Genomic DNA, 27791 nt, shown 5'->3' on the forward strand with positions numbered 1-27791 from the left:
TGAAGCTCATAAAATACTGTGGTAATATCTAAGTTACTAACTAAAAGGATGGTACTCATGTAGATCTGTGCAACATATTTGCTAACTTAGAAATAAAGAGAAAGCACCGCCCAGCGTGGTAGCACAGTGGCTCAAATCCTCCCCTTGAATATGCAGGGATCCCATATGCGCAACAGTTAGTGTCCAGCCAACCTCGCTTCCCATCCAGCTGCCTGCCTGTGGCCTGGGGAAGCAGTCAAGGACGGCCCAAAGCCTTGGAAACTTCTTCAAGCATATAGCCAGTTATCCCAATAGTATTTGTTGAAGAGATGAATCTTTCTCCCTGGGTTATTTTCAGCTCGCTTGTCAAAGATTATTTAACTATACATGTGTGGGTTCACTTTTGGATTTCCATTCTGTTCCATCAGTCTTCTCAGTTTTTGTGCCAGTACTGGACTCTTTTGATTACTACTACCCTGTAGTCCATCTTGAAATTTGGTGTTGTGATTCCTCTGGTTTGCTTTCATTGTTTAAGCTAGCTTTGGTTATCCACAGTCTCTTCTGTCTCCAGATGAATTTTTTACATTATCTTTCCTGATTCTGAGGATAGTATTATTGGGATTTTTCTTTGGGTCACACTGAAGCTGTATGTTACTTTCAGTAATCTGGACATTTTGATGAGGTTGATTGTAGTGATCTACAAGCATGGTAAGTTTCTCCATTTTAAAATGTTTTCTATTTATTATTATTATTATTATTATATAATTTCACCATATATATTTTTCACATATTTGGTTAGATTTGTTCAAAGGTATTTATGCTAGTTCTCTACTATTTTGAATGAGATTGCTCCTATAAGCTCTTTTTCAACCATGTAGCTGCTTATTTATACTAAGTTCATTAATTGACATTCATTGATTTTATACCCTGCTACTTTTCCAAACTCTCTTGCGAGTTCCAACAGTTTCTTTATGGAATCTTTTGGTTCTCCTACGTATAGAATCATATCATCTATGAACAGGGATAATTTTACTTCCTTGCTTCCAATTTGAAGCCCTTTATATATTTTTTTTTCTTGTCTAATAAATCTGGCTAGGACTTCTAGCATTATGTTGAATAGCAGTGTTGAAAACATCTAATATCCAAGGACTACAAAGAGCTACGAAAATTCAACAAAAGCAAGAAATATATTCCTTGCCAAGAAATTGGTGGACATAAGAAGGCATTTATCAAAAGACTGCATTCCAAAAATATATTCAAATGACTAGTTGAGGATATAGGGAGATTTTACCCTGATTCACTTTTGATGGGAATGTAGACTATTGTAGCCACTGTGGCAATCAGTATGGCGAGTTCTTAAACAAGAAAGAATTGATCTGCCATATAATCCAGCTAGCCCATTCCTGGAAATATATCCCTGGGAAATGAAATCTACTCAAAAGAAAGTGATCTACCAACACAACTCACAATTACAAAGACATGGACACAACTCAGATGTTTGTCAACAGGTGAATGGATAAAATAGTTGTAGCACATCTACTCTATGGAACTCTATTTAGTCATCAGAAATAATAAAATCTTACCACTTGCATTAAGATGTTTCCAACTGAAGACCAATATTCTCAGGGATATACTCAGTATCCAAAGAACAATACCCTGTTCCCTGATATGACGTTTATGAAAACTATGAAGTAAATACAGCTAATCAAATATATGCATATATGTGTAGTTTCTCACAGATGAACTGTATAACAGAGATCTGCATACTGTGAAGTAGTTATGTTGCAGAACACATCTCTACGAAACTGCCAATGCAACATGCACATGTATCTGTATTGAATGACGCTAGATTTCCTGCCTTTGCTTATACCTACCATGTCATGATACATTTAAATAACAAAAAGTTAAGCTTGTAACTATTACTAAGAGAAGATACTTTTGTGGTAATTCATGAAAAATGGTAGAAGGAAAAATAGAGAAGGGGGAAGAAGTGGGAGGGTAGAAATCCCTAAACCTACAAAAGCGTATCATGGAAAATAATGAAAACAACAAAAATAATATCGTTATACTCTGATTTAATAGGCTGTGATTTTATGTGTCAACTATCTGTTCCGCAGTCTGAGGAGTGACAATCTTCTCTGCTACTCAGTGTTCCGATGGATTCAATAAAACTTGTTGGTTTCACCTGGTTCATCTTGTTCACTCTTGTGATGACAGTGGCTATTTGCTAATTCTTTAGCTTGGCAAACAGTGACCATGAGTCTTTCAGTTTATTCGTATACCAAATTAAAACAAAACCTAGCAAACCAGCAAGCACAAAATACATTGCTCCCACATCACTCCATATATTCCTGTTTTCATGGTTCATCCTGTTATCTACAATGACACAGCACCAGTGTCTCCCTGCACTTCAAGGCCACACTTTCCTCCCACTAATCCTACTGCAAACCCTCTTAACTTTTATGCTCTTTTACTTTTCAGTAACATTTAAACTCCCAATGTTTTTATTCAACATCTCACTTTCTTTGTTTCTGAGATACGATTCGCTTCTAGTGTTGCCCTACCATGCCTTCCACCAGACCTTGATTTGAGGCTATGTGGCTTTTGACCCTAGTTCTAAGGCCTTTTCCCTAAGACTTCTTATCTTTTCATTTTACAAATTTCCTGAAAACCACCTTACATCCCTTTCAGTACTATTTACTCTGCCATTCTACCAGAAATCCAGAAACAGCTCCTACCTATGTGATCCTTAAAAGCTATGCCATCATTTAGTTACCCTAATAATCAGAAACTCCAGCTTTTAAGGGTCACAAGAAATTTCTAATCTCCTTATATAAGCATCATGATATAAAAATATACAATAAAATATAACATTACAGCTTTTATGAAAGTTTCTGTTTATTAAATGCACCAAAGTGCTTTACATTCTGTGGACTGCATGCATTCATGCTAGAAAGTCTGCTTTTCTTTTAAATTGCTACGTTACAGAGTTGTTCATAATAATTCACGTAACAACACAGCATACAAATAATGGGGCAATATGAAAGTGAATTCAAAGAAAAGTAATATCAGAATAAAAAACACAACTTTTAATGTTCAACTAAACCTCTGTAGACATGTCATACAGCGTCCACATGTGCTTCTGGATAACAGCTTTCTTAGAAAAGTGAAGCTGAGTTTCAGCTTCAGCACAGTTCAAATATTAGAACCTAGGTTTTATTATTTCCTAGAGAAATGCCTTTATTATAATCTGAGATGTATTTTTGCAAAAGACACACATGGGACTCTGGAGTACTACGGAATGCAGTGGTGATTTAACTTTTTTTTTTTAAACAAAACCAGCAGTCCTTATTTCTTCAGAAAGTTAAGAAGTGCAGTCCTGTGCAGTAAGTTATCATTCACTCCATAGCATTTATACTAGAATATACACAGGCGGTAAAATCTTGTGAACCAATTGTTCCATACACAATATGCCATATTTTCCCAGGAAGCATGATTCAACTTTAAATATACATGACATAAATATCCTTTACTTTACATTATATTTGATATAAAATATTATCTTATTTTAATGATAAAAGTAGAGATTGAGAATGCAAGAGGAACATTCTAATAAAGAAATATAGAGCAGGCCAAATGGATATGAAAGAAATAACTTGTTGCATATAATAGGGAGGGAAATCTCTCTTATGTTAACTGTTGAGGACACTTCTGCCAGCACTCACTTGCGTTGCAAGGGTCAAGGGGATTTGGACTACTGAGATTTTCTCTGCAATTAAACACAAAATCCATTTTTAAAAGATGTATTTTATTTTTATTGAAAATTCAGATATACAAAGAGGAGGAGAGACACAGGGAAAGGTCTTCCGTCCATTGATTCACTCTCCAAGTGATCGCAATGGCTGGAACCAAGTCAATCTGAAACCAGGAGCCAGGAGACTCTTCCAGGTCTCCCACGCCGGTGCAGGGTCCCAAAGCTTTGTGCCGTCCTCGACTGCTTTCTCAGGCCACAAGCAGGGAGCTGGATGTGAATCAATGTGGCTGGGATTAGAATCAGTGCCCATACGGGATCCTGGAGCATGCAAGGCAAGGACTTCAGCCACTAGGCTACCATGCTAGACCCACAAAATCCATTTTAAAAATTGCTCTAACAGCAGCATTGAGAAGAGTATCAGGAAGAGGCTATTGAAACCTGTGTCACAGGAAGAAACTACCGAAATCACAGCAGTAGAAATGAAAAACACCGTTAGAAATATTCCTAAGAAACACAACACAGAGTATTCACAGAATCCGTAGTTGTGGGCCTGGTGCAATAGCATAGTGGTTAAAGTCCTTGCCTTGCATGTGCTGGGATCCCATATGGGCGCCGGTTCTAATCCCAGCAGGCCTGTTTCCCATCCAACTCCCTGCCTGTGGCCTGGGGAAGCAGTCAAGAATGACCCAAGGCTCTGGGACCCTGTACTCATGTGGGAGACCCAGAAAAGGTTCCTGGCTCCTGGCTTCGGATTGGCTCAGCTACAGCCGTTGCATTGACTTGGTGAAGATCTACCTCTCTGTCTCTCCTCCTCTCTGTATATCTGCCTTTCCAATAAAAATAGATAAATCTTTTAAAAAAAAATCTGTAGTTGCCAGACAAGACCCCGGAATGATTTACTTGTTCAGCTGAAGAGTAACTTAGGATGAAAACAAGAGTGATTCCCAGCCTACTGTAAAGAACATACAGCATTTGATGAAGAAGTTGGCATCAGGATTTACAAATCAAGGAGGAGCAGACAGCGGCATAGGTAACACAGGGGACTTTCTATAATGAATCGGAGCAGCACGGCAACTCAGGAGATCTAACACCAGCAGGGTCTCCGCGCTTCTACTGATCATCGGTTGAGAGCATACAGGATGTGAGTTCAGTGTCCCAAAGCTGCTGCAAGGGGCGTCCTTTGCCAAATTTTCTATGATCTTGTGCTCAGGCCAACCAGAGGTTCATGGGACATCCCGAGCACTGTGGAATCATGGACCACATACTGTCTCACAGCACAGGTTATTGAATGAACTCATCCATGTATAGTTATAGAGAAACCATTTGGAAGAAAATTACCCCGACAATGATTTCAAACTTTCCAATCTTATATTAGAAAAACCTAATAAATTAATCTGATAACTATACAACTCCAGATATGGTTTCCTATATTAATTAATATGACATGATTAATGTGTTAATAACAAATTTATACGACTATATTAATAATACATTCTATTTTTAGTCTAAATTACTACACGCAATTCTGAACTATCATGGCATAAATTAGTAAATCAGTATTTCAAGCAGGTTTCACAGAAGAATAAACATATTTTTGACATATCTAAAGATACTCTTTTATAAAGCATTTATATGCTATTTCTGTACCATGAAAGTGCCATTGTTGCACTTCAGCTAGAATTTGAAATTGCACTATATGCGTAATAAAGATGAGATAATTTGGGCTGTTTTTACCTAGGGATTGGCCATGTTACACAGAAAAACACACCCTTCAGATTGGTTACATCAAGTTTTTAAATTCCCATTTTACCTTTAAAAAATAAAAATAATAACCAAAATATATTATCTTTTTAGTTCACTTGTAAGGCAAAGGCAGAGAGAACTAGCTTAAATTGCACCATTGTAAAGGGCAAATCAGAACCATCAGTCATCCCGGAAAAGAACAAATTCTGGAGACTTCTAGGTTAATCAAAATGCCACATGTTAGTAAGTTGTTGGCAGTGCAGGAAAACATAGGCATGGATGATTTGTATTTTATTCCTGAAGTTCATTATTGTTTTATTAATGTGTCAACTGAACATTATTTTGCTTGTCTTGCATGGAACTCATGAGTTGCAATTTTAAAATATGTCAAAGGATTGGACTTCTAGTAAAATGTGTGTCATGTCATTAACAAAAAATTCAGAAAATCTCTTGAGCTGAGTTCATTGATATTTCACTTTTCCAAAGCTGTGGTGGGCCAGTGTTTCAGGAATCTATAGTGCAGAACGACACAAATAGGATTGCATAACTTATTAGAAATGTGGGACATCATGCTATGCTGACACTGTTATTGGCTTCAGTGTGTCGGTTCCAATGGATAAGGAAACCAGTGCTTCCCAAGCCTCAAATCTACTCCACAACTCCTAGAGTTGGAAATCCCAGGTTGTCGATTGCATACAATCAGCAAAATTTGATCTGGCCCTTCCAAGACTGTCACAACTGAGAACTGGGATTTGATGAATTTACAGCAGGTCGATTTGTAAATTGATAGCTATGTATGGCCTGCAAATGACATCATGAGCATCAAGTGGATCTTGGCAGGATCAGGTTCCAACCATCTACAATAACAGAGTTCAGTGCTGCTCTGATGAATATCCACTCATTCACTAACTTTGAAATTATTAATTGAACATCTAGTGTTTTGGCTCAAGCAAGAGCATTTGTCACCTGGCAAAGAATTCTAATGAAGAAATATAACCATCTGTCACTAGAATTGAATGGCATGGACAGATTCTCAGGGGGGAAATGGGCCACAAGCAAATATCTGGGAAACCCAAAGGAGCTCTTCAGAAGAAATGCATTTCTACAAGATAAGAGACAATGGGTAAACTGTCTTTCTCAAAAATTTTTAACCCATTCAAATAATTTTCTAGAACTGTTTTGTTCATGTATTTGAAAGGCAGAGCACCACAGAGGAAGAGATATCTGTAAGAAAGAAATCTCCTAAGAGATGGTTTGTTTCCCAAATGGTTGCAAGAATCAGGTATGGGCCCAGGTTGAAGAAAGAGCCAGAAGCTCCGTGTGGGTCTCACAAGAGTATCAGGGACACAAGCACTGGCCGTCTTCTTCCCTTTTCCCTGGCACAATAGCAGGAATTCTGGATCAGGATGAGAGCAGCCAATAGTCAAAGTGGAAATGCAAAAGGAGATATTTGTGTCAAAAGCAGCAAGTTTTCAGCTGCCGGGTCAACACTGGTCCCCCACTTACATGCTTCACAAGTGTTCGTGAAATTGCTCCTTTCCAAATTTGCTCTTTGAGGAAATTAATTTTGATTAAACATGTGTATAAATCACAGAACTGAAATCCAAGATCTGGGACTGACTGGCCTGATTTCACATAAAGGACACAAATTTTTCAAGAAATGAGCATGGATAAGAAGAAGAGACATGAAGGAGATAAAGTGTCAGGGGTCACCTGTGGGGCACATCGGCATGCTCCACCCAGCTCAGCTGTGACCACAGCCGAAATCTTCAGTCAAATCACATGTGAAACTTCATGTATTCCCTGGAAAGTAAAGGGAACAGTTTCATATTTCCAGAGCTAAATTCAGAAGGAATATGCAAATCATGGGAGATATGACCATGGCATTTCATTTTGAATTTGTGGGAATAGTGAAGATCACCTGAGAGTTCTAAAATGTGTCATAGAGGGCAAGAAGAAACATGTTAGGGTACTAAATTTCTTTATCACCTGTATTATAAGTTGAGTTAATTTCTCACATATGCCTATCACATAGAGTCATCATCGCTAATATGAGTCAGTTATATTATTCCATGATTCCCTAACCACATGACACTTGGAAATAAATGTTAAAATAGAAATTCTTTGCATACCTTGTTGCTTGTCTTCACTAGCAGGGACACACTTTAAAAAAGTAAATTGCATTTTAAGTTGCATTAGAGATAATTATGAAACTCAATGTATTAAGAAATTGAGAAACATTGTTGAAGGATACTGACAACGGTTCGTTTCCATGTGCAGATTATATTCTAGTAGAAGTGGACAGAAGATTTTTTAAAGCAAATGATTTTGAGGTAGGCACGTCAGTGTGGCAGTTCAGATTAAGCCATCTCTTGCATCATTGCCAAACACGAGATGGTCAAGTCAAGTCAATGTCAAGTCGAGCCGTGTCCTCTAGATTCTCATTCAGCTTCCTGATAATGCATGCTGAGAAAGCAGCAAGTGATGGCCTCCAACATCAGAGTCTTGAGTAGGGGTCCTGGGTCTGGCTTCAGACTGGCTCATGACTCAGAGGGCTTCACATATTTGGGGAGTAAACCAGAAGGAATAGTTCTGTCTTTCCTAAGGCATTATAATTTTTGAGTAAACAGATCTTTATGAAAGTGTCAAATTCTCTAGGAAAAATAAAATTAGTCATCAAGAATGCAATTGGACATTACAGAAGGTAATACTTGAGTGATGAAATGAATAAAGTGTGAAAAGTAACCATTGCAATTTAATATAGAGGTAAAGCACCTCATAGCTAGATTGCAATGAAAACAGAGTTAAGACCCAGTGTATGTACAAATTTGAAACCTTTGGCAATTGTTGAGAACAAGGATGTACCATAATAATCTTTGGACAAACAGGTAGGATGTAATTGAATGATTTAAAGGATATTACTGGCTAATGTATAAAGTATAGATGGAAAAAAAAAATAGATTCTGAAACGGTATCAATCAGAGGTAAATGTGGCTGAGACTATCACAGTACTTGTTCTGATTATAGATGGCTCAATAACAAAATTTGTACTGAAATTAGAGGCAACATATTTCTTGATTCACTAATGAGAAAATGAGTAGTCAAGAATCATTGCAAGTACTTGACCTATAGGACATCGTTGTCATTAAATGAGATGCTGAAGATTATTAGGTACTGATGTGTGTGATGATCTGTGAAATGGAGATGTATATATGCATTCATAGTGTATGTATTTGTACATAGTAGCGCAATGCATTTCCAGCATTATCAAGCCACTGTACACCTCTCACCAAGGGCAGAGGTGTTATTTGTACACGATTTCCTGGAAGCCCGAATTATGTCAAGGAATCTGGAATATTTCCCATGTTCAAGGTCACTTCCTAGAAACACAAGTGAGACAAAGACTTAGCAGATTTGCACAGCAACAGTCCTGGTGATCCTACCAAGATCATTTTTGGAGGGGTGTTCTCAGAAATTTCATGAGATTACTTTTGAGAGAATAGGAGAAGAAAACGTGGAGATTGCTTACACAACTCTATGGAAGTTTTGCTGAAAAGAGGAACAAATAAATAAGTCTGTACTCAAGGAAATTGAAGGTTAAGAAAAAATCTATAAGCCTAAAATTTATTACTTGTGTGCTGACACATTCAAGCCAAAAGGAATAAATTACGGAGGAAAACAGGAGATAGATTAAGTGGCATCTTTGTGTTGGCACAATAGGAAGGGACACATGCATAAAAGGCAATGGTCATATACATGCATTGCAATAGGGAAAATGAAGTAATTTTAATACAAATGCCTTTCAAATCACACAAAGATTTAGTTGTCACTATAATAGATTAAGAGGTAGATGTTCAACAGTTGATGAAGCCAGGAGGTCTCTAGTCTCATAAACTGATTAATACTGTTATGGAAGCAAGCAGCTTTTAGAAGGGCAGGCTTGGGTCAATCTGGCTGTCCCTGGCACGTGCACACACTCCTGCAAAATCACCTTCCACCACAGTAAGAAGAAAGAAAAGCCTTCCACCCACTGGGAAGTCCCTTACCAGAAGCCCGAGTTTGCCTTGAATTTCCCCACTTCCAGAGCTAAAGGAAGTAAACTTATATTTTTAACTAATTACCCAATTTGTGGGACTCTCACAGTAGCACAAAACACACTAAGAAAATTACAGGTAGGTGAGAAGTTTAGGAAGATGGTTAGTATATTTGCCTTAATGTATTTCTAGAAATAGGCAGCATGACTTCCAGATGACGGTGATCTTTAGAGTGCGCGTTTCTGAAGGGAGTAGGAGAGGAAGAGTGAATTAAAGGAGTGGGGGATGAATTGGTTAAAGGAAAGTCTTACGTCAGTGTCCGTGTTGACAGTCACAATAATCCGAGTACAGCATTCTCATTTCAGCACTTATTCTCCAGTTATACACAGAAACGGGATAGGCAGAGCGGTAGGTTTAGCCAGAGATATTTTATTGAGTGTGGTGAAGCAGAATTGAGAGAGGAAGCAGAAAGTTTACTCAAGAAAGTAGATATGGCAATAGATTTTTCCTGTATCGCACATTTGAATGAATTTATTCAATATCTAATCTGCCAAGACAGAATTACCTTAAAAGCAAACTGCTATTGTGTGGCTGACTAGAAAAATAGCATTTCTGTTATTATATGGTTTTGTTGTTATGGGAGTTGGAGCTCTATACAGGAGAGGAAATTTAGATTCATATGTAGCAACGTTTTGACAAGTGGCTACTTTCTGGTTCTGGCTATTTTAGATAAATCCAGCTTTAAAAGTGAATTGAGTGAGCTGGTTACCTCATCTGGCTTTAACAATAATATGTCGCCTCATATCAATAATAGGGTAAAATTACTGAACGTTCTGCTAAGCAAACGGTAACATTTTTCGGTTAATATCTTCAGACATTAAGGAATAAGGAAGATTAAAAATACTCTTATCTGAGAAAAGATATTTGAATCATCTGGAAGATGTGCAGGATAGAAAACTTACCATAAGTAACACAATTTGGAGGGAGGATGATTTAAAACTTCTACTGGAGTATTTCTAAAGAGATATGATTATATCATCTTGCCATAATCTGCCCTTTCCCACAATTCAACATCTGGATACAGGGACAAAGAAAACTAACATGACAGACTTCTGATCCTCTGGTTTAATAATCAAATGCTGTAAAACCTGGAGTCAGGCCAGGCTAAAATCATTAATCAGGCATAAAACCCAGTTCTCCCACACGAGCGGACATTAGCTAACTGCATGAGCTGCCAGTAGTACCTTTAGGGATGTTTATTATCCAAAGGCTAAATTTAGCCAGGATTCAATCTCAGGCATTCCAGTCTTAGACACGTGAATCTCACATGGCATCTTACCCACTGTGCCAAATAACCTCCCCAAATCTGACTTCCTGAATGTAAATGTCAACTTCCGCTATTTCACCTTCTACAAATGGCACAAAGTATCAACGGAGATCTTAGAAAATCTGACCCCTACATGAACAAACCACAGCCCAGGCATCAGGCATCTGAGACACATGATGGGCCCCAGCTGGAAGAAAAGAAGTATGGCAGGAAACATGGACTCAGCACGTATCTCTGTGTTAGCGACGTCTAATGATACTGCTTGTTGTATTGACTCTGCACATCACTTAGTGGCTCGTATGTGACTCTCATAGATAGATGTACCATCAGGTCAAAAAGTATTCCCCGATAAAAGAAATCAGGGAAGGATTTTTCTCTCTAATTATTTGAAAACTACTAATCTTTAGGACAAGAATTCTGGAGTAGGATGGGTTGAACTCTAAACCAAATAGAATAATTAATACAAATGAATAAGCATTCTCTAGATCCTTTCTAGTTTTTATAGAATTCATTTTTAAGGTTTACAATGGAAACAGTGTCTGTAAATTTTACGAATTTCAATGCCATGTTTCAACTGATAAACACGGCGGATTTGAAATGCGCCTCCTTTAATTTCCTTCATCATAGATTCTCAAGTTTGTCATAGTGCTAATCACGAAAGTCAATACATGAAGTCCACCTAGATGTCCACAAATAACAGCAAAAAATATGTTCTATATACACTCACTGGAATGTTACTCAGTCTTAAAACAGTGAAACCCTGCTTCTGCAACAAAATACAGGAAATCAGACAACATTGCTTGAATGAAATAAGCCATGCCTTTAGCTAAATATTGCATTATGAGTTTTCTTCTGTCTACCTTCGCCAGGTATCATAGCACAAGTTATTATATCTGCACCTTGTGTTTTCTTGGTGTGGTTGTGACTATCAGGAAATAAAATGAAAGGGATAGAGAATTGTAGACGTCAAGCTTTGAGAACTCTCCCCTTTTATTTCACTCATTCTTCCAGTATCAAATATTTCACTATGCACAATCAAAGATGATTGAGAGTGTTTCTGGAAACAGAAGGAGAGTTTTTCTTGTCTGATTCTGAAAAAGGGCACAACCAACATGTCTCATGAGATGGGTAACTCCAGTTAGTAAATGATGTTAGGAAATGTGTTGCAAAAATCACAAAGCTGTTATAGAAATTTCTGAACTGACTGTGTTCTAAAAATGAAGAATGATTTAGCCAGGCTTACTAGTAAATCAAAAAGTCATGAGAGACATAAACTTTTCATTACACTAAGTTCTGTACATTATTCAAACATCTTGTTTTCTTCATTGTTCCGTGCATGTTTGGGAATTTCTTCATCATGATCTTTTCAAGAAAGAGATAAAACAGAAAACAGAATAAGGGGGATTAAGGACAACTGATTCTGCTATTTCTAATACCTCCTTAGTAACTCTGATTTAGAAGGTTTCTGAATAGTAATTATTACCCAAGGGCACAGGATTATTTATAGTGACCTGAAAGCAACACTGTAGCTATTAAAGTAGAGTAACATCATTTCTTGTACAAGATATTTCTATGAAATCATGTTTGTGATAATCCAAACTTCGCTGCTGAAAGGTTAGCAAAGCAAATACCAATCTTTGTAAGAAGAAATTATCAGAGAAAAGCAGGGTGGAGAAGGGTTGTGTGGCATCCACCAACCCTTTAGAATAGAGGAGTACTGACACTGTAGTGTTGAAAGCTCAGAGTGTATTTCAGTATGTCACAGACTCAACTTGAACATTCCACCAGTGGCACTGTGCTTACCTGGATATTAGGCTGCACAATTATTTTCAGTGCAAAAATTATCAAATTATTGATTTCTGGTGTTTGCTTACAGTAAGATATAATCATTATTTAAGTATTGTATTTATTTATTTGAAAGGCAGAATGGCACGGAGATACAGGGAGAAAGATGTGCAAGCCCAGTGTCAGGAGCCAAGAGTTTTACGTGGGTCTTTCAGTTGGGTTTCAAGAACCCACATACTTGTGCCATCATTGTTGCTTTTCCAGGCACATTAGAAGAGAACAGGATTGGGAGTGGAGCAGCCAGGACTCCATCAAATTGCTGGGTGGGCTGCAGATGTACAGCGCTGATATGGCTAAATTTAAGCTGTACTCATGCATTAGTATTGAAGTGATCCTTATCAATGAGCAACGAACTGACAAGTATGGTCACAGAACAGAAGCATGGGAAAGAGCGTAATACGAAAATCTGGTTTGGTTTTGAGAAAGTAGCACTGCCACAATGTGCAGTTCCTTTTGGTTATATGTTAAATATTTCAGTACTCTTGATTTGCAATATGAAAAAAAAAGCAAAATACATGAACATTTTCCTTTTCATTTTCATCAGTGGCTCATTATTGGACTAAATTGTTGTTAGCCATTTTGTGGTCAGTGACTTCTGTTTTGTGCAGCAATGATTCATCAGCTTTAACCTACGCTGAAATATACTGAACAATCAATAGAATGCTGCAGTGTTCGTTTGTCAGTTTCATTCAGACAAAAGCTTCTTTTCCCTGATCCTTTCCAAAGCTACTCTTTAAATTAAAACGAGATAATCTGCTATCACCTGAGGATCATATAGAGAGGATCAATTAAATCATCTGTGACATAAAGAGACCGAAGAGAAACTGTAGACAACTTAAGAATCGGTGGGACAATTTAAATGCTATTTCTTTTACAAATTCCTAAACACATTCATTGCTTGAGACAATAAGAAATTTTAATTTGAGAGCACTAGAATTGGTCATTTGCCTCGACACTGTGCTGGGTACAATGTTGTTATTTATGCTGTGACTAAACCTTACTGTGTGAGCAGGCCAGTGTCGCAGCAGGGAACTCACTGAGCGGGAAGCCTGTGCCAGGTTTCAGAGTCACTGGATCAAATCCAGTCTCCACTTCCAACTTTGCTTTGAGGCACCAGGTGAGACTTCAAGCACTGAAGTCTTCTTGATTATCTGCTTGAGACTCTTAATGTAATTTCAGGCTCCAAATTGTGATGCTGCATAGTCTTTCCTGCTGCTGATATTTGGAGAGTGAACTAGTAGAGACAAGCTTACTGCTTACTCTCTACCTCACCACCCCCTCATCCCAAATGTTTTAAAAAATTAAAAATGGAAATTACTGTCAAATTATCTTAACATATCGTGACCAAAGCTGTTTTAATGAAAAATAAGGTGTGCATCTGGAATATTCATTCAACTTTCTTGCTTTCTTCCTTGTGTCTTTTATAACCATATCACATTGCCTAATACAAACTGTAGCTTAAACTATTACCCCATTAACTCACTTACAGAAGTTATTCAATTTTACTCATTTTCCCATACAGTGACTGGTGTGGTTCCTGGTGTACAATTCCATAAAATTGATCAGAAATATGGATTTCAGTAACTGCGAATATCGCCAAGAACTAGAGCTCTTCTGTCATCAAACAAAAGCTGTTCCAGTCCCTACATTCATGCTTTTCCCACAAATTTCATGCTGGCAATCACCCATGACTCCCCCATCACCTTGGTTTTGTCACAGATAGACCAAGATTTGCATCCATGATGTCTCCATTTGAGCTAGGTACTTCAACCAAAGCATTTATTTCCGACTCATTGCTTGGTGTATGTATTTCACTTGGTCATTTCAATTTATTGCTAACCAGCACTCTATTGAGTGAATACATCATGCTTATTCTTTCCTTTATTTTGATTTTGGCCTAAGTTTGGGCTGTGAAAAGGAAGAGGCCGTGAAAATTCATGTACTCCCGTATGTCTGAATATACATTTTTATCTCTCCAATGTGATTTCAGGGTAGTACATTAGGTATATAATTCACTTGGAGAAGAACCGACAAACGTGCTTTAGGAATGGCTGCACTACCCAGAGGTCCTTCAACAACACACACAGATCCAGTTTCTCAGCCCTTCCTTTGACAGTTGGTATTGTGACCCAGGTTGTAAATATTCTAAATTGAGCATACCCTCATTGAACACTTCATTTTGCATTTCCCCAAAAGTTTAATCATAATGAACAGCTTCCTTGTGTTTTTCCTCAATCACAATTCTTTAGATAGTTGAATATTCATTTTCCCATTTTATAATTGAAATCCTTGTTTGCTAACTGTAACATGCAGACGGCATGGAGGATTGACTCATATCTCCCCAAAGCTCACATATGGATGTGCTAATCTCTCTTGCATCAGAATCTGATGCATTTGCAAATAGCGCCTTTATAGAGATGTATCAAATTTAAAAATGAAGTCATGGGCCTGGCATTATTGCACATCAGGCTAATCCTTTACTTACCAGCACCAGCACCACTTCTGGTTCAGGTAGCAGCACTTCCAAACAAACTTCCTGCAAATGGCCTGGGGAGCAGTGAGGGATGCTCAGGTCCATGGGCCCCTATCCCTACATGGAAGCTCTGGAACAAGATCCTGACTCCCGAGTTCAGATCACCTCAGCTCTGGTTATTACAGACAGTTGCGAAGTGAACCAACAGATAAAAGAGCTCTGTATCTCTACATTTCAAGAAAAATAAACTTTTACAATGACAAGGCAAAATAAAATTAAATTAAAATGAAGATCTAAGAGTGGGTCCTAATCCAGCCTGACATAATCAAAAGAGGAAAATTGGATAAGGCCACACAGAGAGCAAACAATAAGAAGGCATGGAGAAAATACCTATTTATAACTCAGCATCTCAGCGGAAACCCATCCTGCTGACTCCTGGGTCTTGAGCTTGTAGCCTCCAGAAATCAGAAAATAGATTTTTCAAGCTTAAGCCATTACTCTGTAGGACTTTTATTATGTCACCTGCAACTCACAAGTAGGTTTTTAAATATGCATTTTGAATACGAATCTTTAGTTATTTATGTGATAAGCAAAAACTTTTTCCCAACCTGTGCCATGTCTTTTAGTATACTTATTAGTTTTTTTCAAACACAGCAAAGTTTTTAATTGTGGTGACATAATTTACATCTTTAACTCTTATTCTTTGGTGAAATTCACCTATAAGTATTTTTTTCAATATAGACATGTATGCATGCATTTGTATGAATTTTTTATTTCATTTAGTATAAAATTATGTTCAATTTTATATTCACATATAAATTAAAGTTTAAATTAAAATTCCTCTTTTCTACTTTACTTGTGACAATTTTCAAAACCATTTCTTAATTTCTGACTCCGTGAAATGAAATTATTATTTCTTAACTCTTGAACAATTATTGTTGGGCCACATGCTGAAAACAGCCTGAGTAAACATTCCTTTTTATTTCCCTGATTAAACAGAAAGTCAGGTTAATAAGCATACTTTTTCCATCTCTCTAAGGGTTAGTATGTTAACATTTATTTTCAAATCAGGCATTTTTATCATCAAAAGAGGAGAATTACAACTGAAGCAAATTTGCACATTTTCTTAGTTTATGCATAACTATATCACAGGTAGTAATGATGCCACTTAACTCTCATTCTTAAAATGTTAACCCAGTTACAGAGGAAATAATATTTGAATAAGTGATTCAACTAATTAGACTATGTTAAATGGTTTTGTTACTTAAAATATGGACATGCCAGCTAATTTATTGAATCGGTGTTGATTATATTAGCCTCCTATGCAGAATTTTTATCATTTCCAAGTGGTATAATCATTCTTTATTTTCTTTCAGCATTTGTAGTTTCTTTGACTTCTGCCCACTTTCCAGATGGTTAAGCTGGACCCTCACCACCTGTCAACATCATTACATGAAGACAACCAACCATTACAAGACTATTGCCTGCTGATAAGAAGGAATAGGTAGCCAAGTAGACTTTTCATTGCTAGAGAAGTATTACTATGGTCTGATTAATCATAGATAAAGTAACCGTCTAGCAAATAAATACTCAAGTGAGATTGGTTTTGTATTCTTTGTGAGATTTTTTCCAGAAAAATTAATTCTCTTCCTATATGCACTCCCGCTGGTATTTCAGAATGAGAACAAAAAGGTACCTATTCCAAACTACTGCAATTCACATTATGATGGCATCTGCATGAACACTCTGCAAGCAAATGGCATTCTGGGTCACAAAATATTAAAGGTTCTACACAAATTGAGGATGGCTTTTGTTTTTCTTCCCCCTTCTTTTTTTTTTTTGTGAGGATGTGGACTTGATGCTTTCTTTTGATGGCATTTTATAATAGCCAATACTGTTGCAGAGACAGTCACATGAACAAGCCAATACATGAGACATAACACCAGAAGAATTGATGGCCGTCTTAAGCTTTTTTTAGGTAAGAAATTTGGCCTCTATGATCATGGTCTTGTATTTGCCAGAATTAGACTTAATATAAAGTCAATTTTATGGATGCTGTAATGAAATTGCAGTAAACCTTAAACAGTTGCTGTAGCTATACAGCCCAGAAGCCATATATCCAATTTTCACTCTTAAGTTTCTTTTTCTCAAAGGAAAATATAAATTTAGTTATATGTTTTTGGTTGAAAGAATGTTAATTGATAAATAATTTTCCAACTCCAGAATGGAATATGATAGAAAACATCTTGATAGCACATGCTAGTATATAAAATGTGACAGATTAAAATATCAAATTTTCATATCTACGGTATACAGATGCTGAAGAATAATGGTGAAAAACCAGATACAGGGATAAGATGAGAATTCAAGAAGCCCTACCACAAGCCACCTTGCACAACACCAATTAGTCAGGAGCTTACAGAAGGTCAATCTTTTAATAGAGCTAAAGGACAAAGTACATTATTTTATAAAAGAGCCAATTATAGTATAATAAGTCTGTAATTAAGAGACTACAACATATTCATTTTGAGATGAATAGTGGCCAAAGATATCTAAATAAAACTTCAAAATTTGAACTACTTAATATTTCATATACATTTAATTACACATATCGGACTTTATTTTTTTTCATTGATAAAAAGTCAAACTCACATAAATTATCTAAAGTAGTCAAGTGGATTTCCTGTCCTCTTTATAACTCCAATTTTCCTTTGTTCTATATATTGTTCCTTTTTAATTAAAATTTTGGACTTTTGCCCTTTCTTTAAAAAATTGATTTCTTTAATTAATGTTTCCTAAAATTACTTAAGTAACTTTTTTATGGCCTTCATTCATGTCACCTTGGAAAAGAACAAAGAGGTATGATTCAAAATATTACAAATGTATAAGAATAGAAACAAAGAGAAGCAATAGCATATAAAGTATCTGAAAATGCTTTAATAAAAATAATGGAAGACCATTTATCTCAAAGGACCATAATTTGCAGCAGAGCTCTGCTAGCTCCAGTATTTAAGTGACAGAAGCAGTATGGATATTGTAACTTAGATACCTTATAATACAAGAGAAAATAATAAGAATGCAGTCAAGGTGTGTTAAACAAATAAAGGATAAGTAATGAATCTAAAATATTAGTAATCGTGTTAGTAAAACTGACAAAGCAACACATCGAAGTGAGAAGATGCAGCATTAACACTGTAGAAAAACTGCATATGTATTCTTCTCTTAAGATTTATTTAGGGCCCAGTGTGATGTCTTGGTGGCTAAATCCTCAGTTTGCAATGCGTTGGTATCTGTATGGGTGCTGGTTCATGTCTCAGTTGCTCCACTTCTCTTTCATCTCCTTGCTTGTGGCCTGGGAAAGCAGTTGAGGATGGCCCAAAGCCTAGGAATCTTGCATCTTTGTGGGAAACTCTAAAGGATCTCCTGGGACCTGGCTTCAGACTGACTTAACTCCAGCTCTTGTGAACACTTGAGGAATGAACCGGTGGATGGAAGATGTTTCTGTCAGTTTGTCCTTCTCTCTCTAAATCTGCCTTTCCAATAAAAATAAATAAAACTTTAAAAAAGATATATTTCTAGGTTTTTTCTGCTAAAAACAGGCAATTCTATACATATCTGCATAAGATATTTTTAAAACCCACCTTAAATTTTTGCATGATTGAATGCTTTTATGGATCTGCTGAGTGTAGTGGTACTCACAAATGACAATATCTCATGAGAGTGACAATATCTCACGAGACTGACCCTAGGTTGTGTGCAGACAGAAAGGGTGGAGGTGAGGAGGGGATGCAGGGAGGGCAAAGTTCTGGCAGAGAGATGGGTGTGGGTTTGAGCAGAGGCAAGGAGAGGCTGGGGCTCATGACAATGTCTTTGAGATGAGTCAAATGAAGTAAAACAAGCGTACATGTTTTACGTATTTATCAGAATGTCCACCCTTCCCTCCCAATACTATGGTAACTCTATATAGGTGTGCGCCTATTTCCAGTTAGTCTGGTTGTAGGTTCTTCAGAACTGCACTACATCAAGCTTTCTGTCACTGTGGCTTCCTCATTTCCAGATCAGTACAGCTCTTTGCTGTGTAGTCTCATACAATGATGTCTTAAAAACATGACCATTGTCTAATAAAATACTTATCTTTGTTTTCTGTAAAAAAAAAAACACACACACACAAAATATCTTGTCTCCATGTGTCATTTTCCTACAAAATATACTAATATGATGTCTTTATCTCATTTTGTAAAGCATTTTAATTCTTCATTGTGTTGCTTCAATTAACAGAGGAATTATTCGGATTAACATTTTTGTTATTGATCTCTAACAAAAATATGGAAATAAAAATAGCAATACAAAGGTATGAATTCAGCCTCTAAGGATTCTGAGATCAACCATAGCTTGCATGAATTTCAATGATAACCAAGACTATGTGCGGAAATAGATAAAATATGCGAGTCCACTGAAGATCTGGAAATTAGAACAGTCACTCCCTAACAATCATAATTACATTGTTCTTGATAATTTACCCTCTGCATAATATTGTGTTGTATTGCAAAGAATAAATGAAACTCTGTCTTCTAGTAGCTAATTTAAAAATTGTCATTGAATCTCCAATCTGTTCCCTAAGACAACTAAATTAGTAGTATATGCAAAGCACACAGTATGTCGTGTTGAATGTTTTGATGTGAAAAGCAAACACTTGAACTGTAATTTTTTGTCATTAATTTCAACATGTTGCTTATTATTTCTGTCTTATATGTTTGTAGTATTGTTTTATTTATAAGTTGTTTTAACAGGTTCTTCTATCTTTGGACTCGTATGTCTTGTATTAACAGGTACATATTAAACATCTAAAACAATATGGAAATGTATGCTGAATCACCACAAAACTGCTAGACAAAAGCCATTAAACCAAAAGACCCAAAAAAGAGCAACCTCCCTCTCTGTCTCTCTGACTCTGAAACAAACAAACAAACAAACAAAAAACCTCAAGTGTTAGTCTACTGGATAAAATAGTCACACAAAAAGGAATTTTGGTTTGTCACATTTTATACAATTACATGGAAATAGGATTAAACAGTCTTTTTATTTGAGATAATAAAGAAAAAAGTGGGAGAGGAAAAGTTGAATTATTGGTAGAGATAAAAACGTAGGGATTAGCTAAGAAATGACTGGACAGCAACAAACATATGTTTAATTTTATACAAAGAGATACCAATTGTGCAGTTACATGATCCTGTTTAAATCAGACACTTTAAGAAACACTGCATAAAATATTTTTTTCAGGCCCAGTACAGTAGACTATTGGCTAAAGTTCTCACCTTACACAGGAGTCCCACGTGGGCACCTGTTTGTATCCTAGCCGGCCCTGCTTCCCATCCTTGTGGCCTGGGAAAGCAGGGGAGGATGGCCCAAAGCCATGGGGCCCTGTACCTGCATGGGAGATCTGGATGAGGGGCCTCCTGGCTCCGGATTGGCACATTTCCACCTATTGCAACCACTTGGAGGGTGGATCAACAGACAGACAGAAGAGTCCTCTCTGTCTCTCCTACTCTCCATATATCTGACTTTACAATAAAAATAAAATACATGTTAAAATAAAATAAAATATTCTTTTTGTATTTGTTGGCATTTGTTTTATATTTTTATTTTTAAATTATTTCAAGTGTTACAAAAAAGTACAAGATTTCAATGAGCACAAAGATTTAACAATTTTCATCATGTTCCTGGAACTTATTTCTCTGTTCAAATTGTATTGATTCATGAACAATGGACAAGATTCTCCAAAGTAGCTATTAGAGGTACTACTCATAACCATACCATCTGGCTGCCAGCCATTTCCTAAAACACCCAAGAAGACATGGTTAAGTAGACTACAGTCAAACAACATGTAGCTGCGGAAGTGATTTTAAATACTAAACTGGCTAACTCATCAAAATAGTCTTGTTTATTATCTGTTTGATGGCTCCGAATAAACATTATGGCCATCCCATTTTATCCCCTGCCATTTGGGCTGTTTGGCTCCAAGCATTTCAAATAAAATTGACACATTCTCCTTGAAAATGTCCTTTGGATACTTTACGTAGCTCTCTGTTCCTACAGATGGGTCTGTTTTTCACTTCTGTGTGGTAGAAAGCTTTGCAGCACAAGTGTGTAATGATGATTATTTAGAAATATAGATGAGTTCCAAAGCCTATTTGAATTATAATAAAATCATTATTTGATCGAAATAGTAAACCATTAATGAGACTTTTTCCTGCTTTATATAAAAATATTTTTAAATGCATGAATTACAAATGATGTTTGAAATAAAGAAATCATATATATGACTTTTACATTTGATTTTTATATTTATCAATATATGATACTTATTATTAAATGCAACTGGCTATGTCCAATCTATAACATGCACTTGATTACAATAAGTTGTATTAAATCTTAACTTCGGTATAAATTAATTATAATTCCTCCTCAAGTAAAGATCATTAAATTTCCAAACTTGAAAATATGTTGTAGCAAAATAGCATGATTATTGGTTTTACTAATTCTAATTTAAACTGTGTAGCTTACCAATCCACTTTCAATGATTAAATCAAATTTCAATAAGTGAGACTATTGAATCATGGTTTCTATTACTTTTAATACATTTTCTATATTTAAAATAATTATCTGGTATGCCAACATCTAATTTTCTTAACATAAAATGCATTGTACTTTGTGCAAAACTAAATTATAATTTAAATAGCATTCTCATCACAGAAAGGAAAAAAAGAAAATTTCACTGCAAAATGTTAATATAAAGTGTAAAATGTTGAGACTTTAAAACAATCAGAAAATAAATGTCATCTAAAGCCAAGATTTCCCAAATAAAGTTTTGATACTCCCACTTAATGGACTGTGTAAAATAATTGTCAATCACAGAATATAGAGACTGCATTTTTTATCAGATGAAAGAAAATAGTGTTAGCAATTTTTTAGATTTATGTAGAGCATTCATAAAATGAGAAAAATTTAGGGCTAAAACTGAACTTCCTACACTTAGTATAATGTCCATGATTGTCTAGAGATTTGCATAAAAAGATCAAAATGATGAGGTGATTATACACAAATTCAAAATTTCAATCATTCCATCTGTAGGTGGCCTCAATAATGAGATCCTCATTGCCTAAAGGGAAAGAAAAAAATTCAGCAGGATAGTTTCTTGCAAAATTAGAGAAAATAGTATATTATAAGGATATTTCTCCAATCATGAAATTAACTTTTATTATTATATCGCTCAATTAGTTCCTTAAATATGAAAACAAGTGTTTTATAACTAAAATTACAAGATGATTAGCAATGTCATCACACAATATATAAAGCCAGGTATCTAAGCTTTTCAAGTTATATGTAATTTTTATCTTCTAATATGTTTATAATAAGCTGTTTTAAAATGAAATAAATAGCAGTGACAGTATCCATGTACTTCAACCTCCTTCTATTGGCTCAGTTAACAATATAAACATGATACACTGGAGGGGAATAGGTGTTTAGGAGGCTTGGCAAGCTCAAGAAAGGAATAACAAATCATGGATCGGTTATTGTGCTAGAGACTAGAAACACAACATACTGTCAAGTAGAGTGTAAAGCTTGATTTGTTTTTAGGATATGACAATAGTGGGTCAATTTAATTGCTATAGGGAATATATTCATTGGAGAAACACTGAATCAGAATATCACTTTAAGAGACTCAAATGTTTAGCCTTTGAAGATGTATAAAAAAAGGGAAAAAATGATGTTTTTAACTAATAGTCTTAGTTACAGCTCACTAATACCCCTAGGACAACTACAGACTTAACAAAGTTTCAGAAAAGTTTCCCCAAACTTGGATAACATAGAAATCCTGCTGTATAGAGTTAGGTCTTCCAAAGAAAGTAACTTCTGTCTAAATCATGAAAAGCAATGATTTGGCAATTACCCAATATGGAACTTGAAATGAATTACAGCAGCATCTTCAGGAATGGAAAGTTGAGATTCAAAATACAATTTCAAAAACAAAGTGTGGTTTTAAAACCATGTCTATACATTACATATAAATAACATAAATTTGTAAAAATTTGACTACAATGTTTCTTCTTGATTAAACTCTATTTCTCAAGGTTTCAGTCAGCATTTCCCCAATATCCCCACACAGCTAATCTGACCTATGTTTTTATTTCATGTACGTATTCATGTGTGTGCTCCTGCACTGCGCACGTTTTAATCATGTCTATCTGTTTTCGATGTTATTGCATTCTGATTCTAAAGTGTTGTGAGGTCTCTGAATTGTAACATGCTCATATGTGAATGAAACAATTATTGTATCTCATTAAAGCAATATAAAAGCTAAATATAGAAATATATGACATACTGGTCAATATGCATTATGTTCAGACCAGTGTATGATATCAACATACTTGTGCAATATATATACATATAAAGTCATAGGATATATAAATATTCTATTTATAATTTACATAACAATTACTTTAAAAATTGTATCTATATATACATAAAGTAATACAATATATAAATATTCAAAATTCAGTTAATCTTGGATTGTTGTCAGAAGCTGTCAAATCCCAAGCACATGAAATAGAAAAATAGAAAGCTGAGAGTGACTGTTTTTTATGTAGATTTTTCACTCTTACTAATAAAGACTTTAAGAAAAGAACATTATATTATATATTATTTGCCACTTTCTTTACTAAGTTGAAAGTTTTCTGTTATGGTGAAAAAATATGACTTGACATAAAATGCAGTGCACAGGTCACATAAAAATAAGAATGCTACCATTTTTAGTTATAATGATGGGAGATAGGCAGAAGGAAGGAGAGAGTAAGGGAGAGAGAGGGAAAGATAGTTAGATAGAGAGAGAGAGAAGAGAGAAAGGGAATTTCATGTCCTCGACACCCACTAAAGCCAGAGTCCGGCCCTTAAGGGAACTGGAAGCTCAATTCAGGTTCCATAAAGTGGTATCAAGGACTCAACTATTTGAACAGGGTCTGCATTGCCATGAAGATGGAGTCAGGAACTGGAACCGAACTCAAGTCCAGGTACTACACCGTTGTGGAACAAAGGCATGCCAACCTCAACATCATATTAAACATTTGACCCTATTTGACTTATATCTCCTATTATGCATTGTCTTCAACAATGCACACACACATATATTAAGTATTATACATTTATAATTACAAATTAAAATCATGCACTTATTATGCATGTAAGAGTCACTGTGAATAGTCTCTTCTTTGAGATTATACTCTGCTTTTAAAATATTCTAGAAGACATGTGGAACACAAGAGTTGCTTAGTAAGTATCTGAAAGCATTTTAGAATTTATTATTTTTACATTAGTCTGTCCCTAAACATTACCCCAAAGTGCCATTTCACTAAGCTAACCCCTTTGATGTACCCCATTTGCCCATGAACCTGCTTTGTCTTGCCAACATTTCTGTCAACATTTAGTTCATTCATGGCACTTTCATGGTTTAACTTTAATCCTAAACACACTTATGCTTGTATTTCTCTTACATCTGAGTTAAGTGGTGACAGTTCCTGATGATCCTGCAATATCTATGATAGTGTGGTATTTTAAAGTCTTCTTCAGTTTTATGTTATCTGCCACCTCACTTCTCAGAACATTATTTTCCTGTGATTAAAAAGTGGAAAACTAAAGGACTTTTACCTATATCTGTATATAAAGCTCACATCAGACTTATGTACATGTGAACCACATTTAAAGTCTTTTTGAAATATCTCAGTCACTGTCTGTAACAGTTCAAAAACATTTAGAAATAGAGTGTAAATAACGCAAGAGCCAAGTGGAAATAGACCCTTAATATAAAGTTTGATATCTCATTTCAAGAAAGCACAGGTTCTCTTCCTTATAGTACAGTTCATGCAGTAAGTAGACATGGCCTAGGACCTAATAGCTGGAGTGATCAGCTTCTAAGAATGGTTCACACCCATACAAGGAAAATGAACCTGGTGACGGATGAGTACATCAAAGCAAATGACTGAGAAAATCTTGGACTCCTCTCAATCTCAGCTTGAAAAAGTGCCAGATCTATTACCAAATAGGATTTGGTTGAGAATATATTTTTTAAAATTATATCTATTTGAGAAGCAGAATGAGAGAGTACGAGCCTGTGACTCGGGTGTGTGTGTGTGTGTGTGTGTGTGTGTGTGTGTGTGTGTGTGCGTGCAGCGGGCTGGTTTGGAAGCGGACCAGCCAGCATGTGAATTGCCATCTACATGGGATGCTGTTGTTAAGACACTGCAGTGGGGATTTCCCTTCTTCATGCCATTCAGCCAGCATTGCATCTTAGCTAGACATTAGTACAATAGTTACAAGTGAGAAAGCTGAAGACAAAAGACAGTCACTCAACACTGAAGGTCAAGTAGAAATTATGCACGTGAGCCAGAACGAAAAACCGAAATTGTTCAATACAAACTTTTTTATGTTCAATAACTGAACAACAGTGTTTTTAATCACCAGATTGTAAAATGTGATTGAAAAGGTAAAAGTCCCACTCAAATGCATTATTCATGTTGTATGCATTAAAAAAATGTTCAATGCTGAAAGTAAATGATTATGGGGGCAAACTTAGTAACAATAGGAAAACATATGTCACATTCCTATGAATAATAAAATGTATAAAAAAGATAGCTCAAAATTGATATGAACTGTTAAGAACTAGTAGGCTAGGAATGTTTAAAGCTAAAATAAATAGCTTTATTGAGCTAATCTTAGATATTGTCTTTCTAAATGAAGGACTTTTTTTGTTTCTGTGATTCTGTTACGCATTTTAATTCTTTTTTAAATTCCTTTTTTAAAAAACTATACAAGAGTTTATAATTCTCAAAAGAGTGAAAAGTTCTAAATGGCTACACAAGAAAAAAATCCATTCTTGCCACCTCTAGCTGGGTCTGTCTGTGCAGCACAATGAAATTCCGTGAATCACAGAGTAACTTGGGGCCATAAGAAGAAAACTTCCCTAAAAAGACGACAGTAATCATAACATATGCTTTGCTACTTAAATTTCACATAAATAAATTATCAGCTCTATTATTCAGGCACAAAATGTTTGACTCCAATATTTTTCACAAGTAAAACTATTTGGAGTTGTTAAATTGCTTTTCTATGCGTTTGCTTTTCCAGGCACCTGACAGCTGATTGGTGAGCCTGTGTCCCTGTGGGATGGTGTGCACCCATCCAAGAAATGGCAAAGACAAGAGCCTTAGAACAGATGGAAAGCACCCACGGATGGCTTCACCTACTTAGGGAATTGGTAAATTGACTGAGGAGTTTGGGATCTGAGAGTGAGTTGCTAGCTAGATTTGCTTCAGAAAATGTCGATGACAGCTGCTGTCTTCACATATTTTAATAGTGATGCTTGACTTTTCAAGATTGTTCATTTTATATTCAGAAAACAAGCAACAGGAATATACTCTGGGGTTCTCTTGTTTTCTCTTTGCTTCTAATTTTGAGGTTTTTCATTTTTTTCATTTTTTAAACAACTGCTCTTATTAAAAGGAGTTAAATTGTTGAGATATGGTGAGAATAGAAAGCATATTGGGCTCAGCACTGTGGCCTAGTGGCTAAAGTCCTTGCCTTGAACACGCAGGGATCCCATATGGACCCCAGTTCTAATCCCGGTGGTTACCGTGTCCCATCCAGCTCCCTGTTTGTGGACTGAGAAAGGATGACAGCCCAAAGCTTTGGGACCCTGTATCCGTTTGGGAGACCTGGAAGAAGCTCTGGGCTCCTGGCTTCGGATCAGCTCAGCTCCAGCCACTGTGGCCGCTTGGGGAGTGAATCAGAGATAGATCTTCCTCTCTGTCTCTCCTCCTCTTTGGTTTTGCAATAGAAATAAATAAATCTTATTTTAAAAAAAGAGTATATTTAAGTTGATGAAAAGAAGAGACTATTTTCAAAATAAGTACTAATTTTCACTTGTTGGAATTTCAAAGATGTTTTCACTGAAAGTTCTCATCATACACAATTCTTTTTTTCCCCATAATAGTTAAATTCTCCTCTATGAAACCTGCCCCCTGCGTTCTATAATTTTATTTTTAAAATAATTCCGGAATAAATAATTTCCGGTTTCTCTGCTTGCTACTTCCCCCACCCTGGCCTTTTACTTCAGAATATATTGCTTTGTTGTAGAATGGGTGAAATTTATCTCACAGAACACCATAACACCAACTGCCGCTTGATATTCTAAAATTTCCCGTCTAATGTTGAAATCCTCATTTTTCCTTCCTTAGCCTTTTCCGTTGCTTTGTTATTTGATTTCAGGTCAGGAGTTTTTGCTTAGGCTGAAATTTTCGAAGACTGAATATGTGATTCAAGAGTAGTATTTTTTTTTTTATTTCTTGGGATATTACTTCTGTTAACCATGTTTATATTAGTTTTTGATATTCATTTAGACTACATAGCAGAAGTGTCACAATGTTTGATATTTTCTCAAACATTCCTGTTTAGTAGCTAAATCAATCAGGTTACCATGTGAAACATTTTTCAACTGATGTTCAGCATATCAATTTTGCATCCCAATTACTAATATGTAAGCCTAAATTATGCATTAATTAAATTCAAGGATAATATTAAATTGGA

Source organism: Ochotona curzoniae, unplaced genomic scaffold (assembly GCF_017591425.1).
Source record: "Ochotona curzoniae isolate NIBS_2020 unplaced genomic scaffold, NIBS_Ocur_1.0 contig_430, whole genome shotgun sequence".
Classification (NCBI taxonomy): Eukaryota; Metazoa; Chordata; class Mammalia; order Lagomorpha; family Ochotonidae; genus Ochotona; species Ochotona curzoniae.